The sequence below is a fragment of the Stylophora pistillata genome, chromosome 3 (genome assembly GCF_964205215.1).
Source record: "Stylophora pistillata chromosome 3, jaStyPist1.2, whole genome shotgun sequence".
Classification (NCBI taxonomy): Eukaryota; Metazoa; Cnidaria; class Anthozoa; order Scleractinia; family Pocilloporidae; genus Stylophora; species Stylophora pistillata.
Window position 1 is genome coordinate 33,467,167 of NC_142521.1, and position 6,298 is coordinate 33,473,464.

Here is a 6,298-nt window from a genome sequence, read left to right on the forward strand (position 1 = left end):
ACCATTTGTCAATCAACCGTCCTGTGATGTAGAACACTTAGAGTCAAGTCAGCTTGAGCTACAGCTACTCCAAAGCAGTGAACAGCGGGCGCATTCCTCAAAATTGTTTTATGTCTTCAAGACAATAAAAGAATTTTTGAGATATGTATTTTCTTTCTCCAATGGAAACTGTCTTTATTTGTGGCGGTAAACTTGAGAACGAAGTAGGTGGTTCGCACGTTACCTCATGCCACCATGCTGGTGGAAGTAAACGATAGATATCTCATTAGCTCCTTTTGTTCTTCTACCAGCATTTAAATTTGACCCGCACACGTCAACGGTGAGTGATAAATGAGTCTAGGTCTTCCCAGGGAAGACTTCCTTATATAGCGCGCCTTCGTGTTTAGTGACAAACTGACGGTAATCGCTTGATCGGACCAGTCTCTAGCAAAGAAGGAAGCTGAGTGATATCAGTGCGAGCCCACAATGTGTCACGAATACTGATCGGAAGATTCTTTGGTGCAATAGATGCTATTTTAAAATCTCAATGTGGATGTCCACTGTAACAATAATGCACTGGCAGAGATGAACGATTGCATTTAGGGCAAACTGCTATTAAATTTTGGACTTTTTTACATTTAGGACAGTTATTACATTCCGGACTTCTACACAGCTCATGTAAACCCGCCCGGTCCTACACACATCAGCTTTTATTATGTTTTTCCATGGAAGTTGCGCGCGCGTGGCCGGACGGGTCATAGAAAAAAGCGGTATTCCATCTAGGACTTTATTACATTTAGGCCTTCTACCATCGGCCCTTTTATACTATGTTTTGATCGTGCCGCTTGTTTAGTTTGGTGCCTTAACTGACGTCAATAGTCTGGACTCAGATGCCTATAAATGTCTATATAGAATTACAAGAAAACACATGATCGCAAAAGAGAAGGTGTCTGGGTGAGCTCCGGAAGTTGTTGCTACAGAATGGTTATCCTGCTGGAGTTGCAAATTACAACATCAATGATGTTTTGAGCAGACAACACTAAAGACCGATTAAGTAAAATTTTTACCAAACAACTTAAGACTTACATTAAAAAATTCTATGGTTGCATAAGACCTGCCTTAATAAATTCTATGGTTGCATTTTACACACTTAACTGTTCTATCTCAATTAATAAAAGCTGCTCCAAAGTTAGTATGCCCAGTCACCTCTAACGCAGCTACTGCTATACGAAGACTCCGCACTACAAATTTATCTTTGGCATAGGTTATGTTTCCTGGGTATCTGCCTCTTTTTCTCACTGCATTACGTAATCCAGCACACACCAGCAAACACATTGCAGCAAATTTAAGCGATGATTACATTTGAAATGATTAAAACAACTCAAAAGGAAAAAAGACCGAGCTCCTGGTCAGGAATTATTGCGAATCGTCCTTGGGTTTGTACTGACGTTATAGGAAAAAAAAACTGTAACAACAAGAGAAAGAAAACAACAAAACAAAAACAAAGGCACAAACAAAAGACCAACAAACAAACAAACAGAAAAAAATTGGCTAGTGTGCTAATTTTTCTGAAGCATTTGCGGCAACAGGATATCCACAACACAGCTTTCAGCATATCAAACAGTCATTTATACTATACTCGTACTTCAATACACGCTAGTTTACAGAGCTAAAGAAAGGCAAGCACGCAGAAAACAAAGGTGTGTGTGCGTGTGTGTGTGTGTGTGTGTGTACGTGTGTGTGTATGTGTATGCGTGCGTGTGTATGTGTGTGTGCGTGTGTGCCTGCGTGTGTGTGTGCGTTTGTGTGTGGGCGGGGGGTTAGGGGTAGAGTAGTAATATCGTAGTCTGTTAATTTGTAATGTTCACTGTTGGTACTGGCCCAATTCTACTTGACATGTAAAATTTCTGATTGTGATACACTTGCTTACGATCCGCGTTGAAAACAGACTACTTTGCTTTGTGCCGTAAAAAAAGTATCGCAGGCTCAAAAAAAAATGATTTGACAAACAAACCAGTCACGTGACCTTGGCCAAATTGTATTGAGTGGGATTCCTTTTTAATAACTCCCTTGTAGGTTATGCATCGTTAGAATTCGATTGCAGACACTCTTGACACTAAAAGAAATGCACATAATTTTTTTTGAGCATACAAACGGAGCAATGCTTGGAGAATTCGGGAATTTGAAATAAGGATATGCGCCTTGTGAAAATCGAGCTCGCTCGTCTCCCCTAGCCACTGCAAGTTAAAAACAACAAGTTAAAAACAAGTTAAAAACAAGTTAAAAACAAGTTAAAAGCAAGTAAGAAGCAAGTTAAAAACAACAAACTGGGACTTCAATGTAACATCTAATTTTATTTCATATGCGAGGTTTTCAATCCACTTGTCTTTATCAATGATCATCACAAAGCTTTGTCACTCCCATCGTAAGTATTTTGCTTCATGCTCAGGTCTTGTTGGACGCTTTCGTCCCACTTTCCGCACCCAAAATCTCTTGCCATTTGACAAACTGAGGATGGTAAAAGTTATGTTTATAAATATCAACCGTGAAGAATGTGTTTCATCTCGGTGTATTTTGCTTTGTTAGTTCACGTTCAAATTCAACTAAACTCACCGCTTCTCCGGTCATTATCCGTAGATGCCCTTCTCCGACCATTATTCGAAGATGGAAAATTGACGGCAATGCTCTCAGTTTCGTTGACACAATCTGCAATAAAAAGGAGAATGACAAGAAAAATAACAGTTTGAGCCTTCATCGTTTCGTTGATTGCAACCCGAGTGAGTTGATAACCCAGTTATTGACCCTTTTATATCGTGTTTTTATCTCATTGCGTGTTTATTTTAGTTCCCTCGATGCCGCCGATCGTCTGGACCATGATGCCCATAAATGCCTCATATAAAATTACCAAAAGCACCTCCACTTAATACGGAACAAACTGCAGCGAGGAATGTTAATTTTGATTCTCACACTTAATAACACTATCTTAGTTAAGAAAAGAAATAAGGAAAAAAATAAGGTCTGGGTTGCCTAAAATTTTGTTCTTGGCTAGTCACATCTCAGGAAGCTACTCTTCTGTGGAGAGTCTGCGTTGTCTTTAGTTTAGCAACCATTTCAGGCAGGTGTTGTTTCCAAGATGTCTGCTCTCTAATTCAGCGCGTTAAATAATTAAAAAATACTAGTAAACGAATTTATAAATCTAAACGATGTTGACGAATGAAATTGCTAAAACAACTCAAAATAGAAGAGACTTAATCACGACATGTTTCGTTATACACTTTGGATTTTTTACCGACGCATATATACAAAAAGCGAAAATTGGTAAATGGTGCATGTCTTATATATAGCAAATACACTTTGCGGCTCAAAAAACTAAAGAGGAGCGATCACGAAACAAAAGCAAGGCTTTCATAGATTGCACCTGTTTCAGTCACGTCCGAAAAAAATATCTCACCGAAATTTCACCATAGATCTTTACACCTGTACAGTATAGTTTGCGTCATACATGCATTTATTTGACGCCAGAAGGTTATATATGTGTATGTATTTTTATTTGTTTAGACTGTAAATGGAACTCGAAGTTTGTTTCAAATTTGAAGAACACTTAATGAAACGATCGCGTTACTTTATTTTAAGTCGGATTAATCGAATGAGCGCCGAATTCGGAAATTGTTTCGTAGTATAACATATGTCGCAGCAAAGATAAAGTTGCATTTTTAATTTTCATCTAATTTTTGATTCGCTTTTCAACATACATACTTTATTCCTAAGATTTATAATCGACAGTGATAAAAAAGGATAAAATGCAGTCTAGAGGAAAGGCAAAAAAAGGAAATATTTTGTTTTTTCTTGTAAGAAAGTTGTAGAGGTGTGTACAAAGACATTGCTCATGCAAGTACATGGATGTAAGAAAATTTAGGAAAATAAAAAAAGGAAGAATGAAACATCCTTATCAAATGAAAGATGTAGGTTTTGGAGAGGTGTATCAATTTTTTGAAAAGGCTTACAGGATAATAAAAAGGTCTAGCTAAAGTAATAGAGTTTCGATAGACCAAAAAAGACTTATTTTATTTTGACAGAAAAAACTTCCCTTCGGCAGTCAAGTACAGGGAATATTAAGCGATATGTTTTTTAAAAATCTAGAAAGAGTCATAAACTTTTATTCAACTTCTCAAGGATATTTTCTTTGACTTGACGTGGTTTATATTACAAACATGGTGCGCAATTGTTTGTGGCATTAATAATTACTTTAAAGGTAAAATCGAGTGAATTCAAGAGGGAAAATTGGAAAATAATTTATGAAAGGAATTTTGATAGCAATAAGAAGCCTCAATAGTAATTCATTAAAACTTCATTCACCGGGGAAAAAACTAAAAATACTACATTCATTATTAAAAAGTCTGCAGGAGTAAATGCATGTGAAGATCCATCAGAAGTAAATAATCAAAATCCGAATCTGCTGGGGTTTCCATTTCGAACATTATAACACTCAATTACTTCTCCCATTATCAAGCGATGTAGGTCAGTTAGCTATGGCACCATTTTATTTGAAGTTGTGGCTACCACTGCAAATTATATTAGCTAGCCGAGCAAGTAATGACGGTGGAAGATGGAGTCTTATATCAACATTTACACGAAAAAACGTCAGGGTGGAAGGGTATTTGATTTAAAAGTCTTCCTGCAGCCAGTCAAATAGCATGCTGACATTATTGCGCGAAGAATACTCGTTGCCTCTCAATCAACTGCAAGAAGTGCCAAAAAGACCTTCAAGGACGCTGTGAGTTAAACTTTGCTGGGTTATCAAATGACCTCGACGACAAATATCTGATGTTAGCGAAAGGATTCGTCTTCTCACAAATAAGATGTGGTGAGGTAAAGAAACGTCTTGATATCTTTCATTTAACAAAGAAGAAGATATCGAAAAAGGAAGATATCGAAAAGGTAGCATTTTTCATCGCTTTGGCGCTCGCGTTAATTAACTATTTATTGAGGTAGAAGTTGTATAATTATTTTTTTTCTGTCGCTGGATTGTTGATATGTCCTGAGGCAAAGAGGTGTGAAAAATAAAAGTGCACAAAATATTATACAATTTTGAATATTAAAGTGATAAAGAAATCCTTATTTTACCATGCACGATCTGCAGACTAATTTACAGTATATTTTTTAAAGATTTATTATGATAATGATATTCTTAGTGCGCTGTGAAACTTGGCTTTATCTAAAGAAAATCATAGAAGAAATTGGTTCCCATGTGATTGAAATTTCTACATTTAGTTCTCGCATTTAAGCAGCATTTGAAGAAGACCTAAATTCCTTTAAGAAATTATTTTCCTTCCGCTGCTTATTTATATGCAAATACATGCGACATGAGCTCAGGATATGAGCGCTCTATAAAAACAAGTTATTATTATTATACAGGAGGATCAAATGAGGTGCCCTAACACAGAAAGTGTTTCGTTAGGTAAGCGTGCTTTACCACTGCCACTAGACTATCAGTTGAGAAGAAAAAAATTAACCACATATACTATTGCAAGAAGCTCCTTGTGAGTCCAAAACACCTTGTTCACTGTGATGACGAATATCGTTGTCTATAAGAACACAGACCACGCTAAACCACTGTTTATTTCTTAAATTTCCGCTATCATTTTTATCGTTATTACCACTTGGTTTTTAGCCTTACCAACTGTTATTACTGAAAATTGAATTCGTCGACACTTCTGAATTTATGCTTTGCAGTTGATAGTACTAAAAGAAGAGGTTTAATCAAGTAGGCAACTCGCTGAACTAGGGGATTCAACAATGTCACAGCCGATACCGGCTGTGGCTCTTTCTGGCGTCGTATATTCAATCACCCTTATGTGTTTCAGCTTGCAATGTATTTCCTTCATGTTAGTTCCTCCTGTATTATTAGTATAAATAAATAAATTCGTCTTTATTAAAAAACCATCAGATAAAATTACATATCTGATGTTACAGTAAAAATATATATTGATGGGAAAAATTACAATGATTAAATCGAATAAAAATGATTAAAAATGATTAGAAATACATATGGGGTGTTTACACAACTAGACTATAGTTAAAAATTAATCTATTAAAAAAGCTATGTTTAAAACGTTCATTGTTAACGCTGGGCCTGACAATGGATTTCATTGGAATGTTTACAATATAGTCTTTGTACCTTGGGAGTAATATTATTAGTAATATTATTAGTATTATTAGAGAAAAATATTCCCTTTGATTTAACCCTAGACATTTTTTACCCACTTCCGTCTGAGTTTTACCTAAATTTTTAAACTGTCTCTGCATAACAAATTCGGAC

The 6,298-nt window shown here is 36.1% G+C and overlaps 1 long non-coding RNA gene and 1 pseudogene across 2 annotated transcripts in view; one reads left to right on the forward strand and one right to left on the reverse strand.

The window, feature by feature from the left end:
• Positions 1-2,313: 2,313 nt before the first annotated feature.
• Positions 2,314-3,266, reverse strand: LOC111331626 (uncharacterized). The gene is made up of 2 exons (XR_002694944.2): positions 2,593-3,266; positions 2,314-2,487 (listed from the first exon to the last, which is right to left on the reverse strand). It is a non-coding gene; the product is annotated as an uncharacterized LOC111331626 (long non-coding RNA).
• Positions 3,267-4,368: 1,102 nt separating this feature from the next.
• The window catches only part of LOC148735712 (C-reactive protein-like), a 6,550-nt pseudogene continuing 4,620 nt past the window's right edge, over positions 4,369-6,298 (forward strand). The window contains exons 1-3 of the transcript XR_015998625.1: positions 4,369-4,917; positions 5,395-5,437; positions 5,713-5,743. The product of XR_015998625.1 is annotated as a C-reactive protein-like (transcript). The remainder of the gene's footprint in view (positions 4,918-5,394; positions 5,438-5,712; positions 5,744-6,298) is intronic.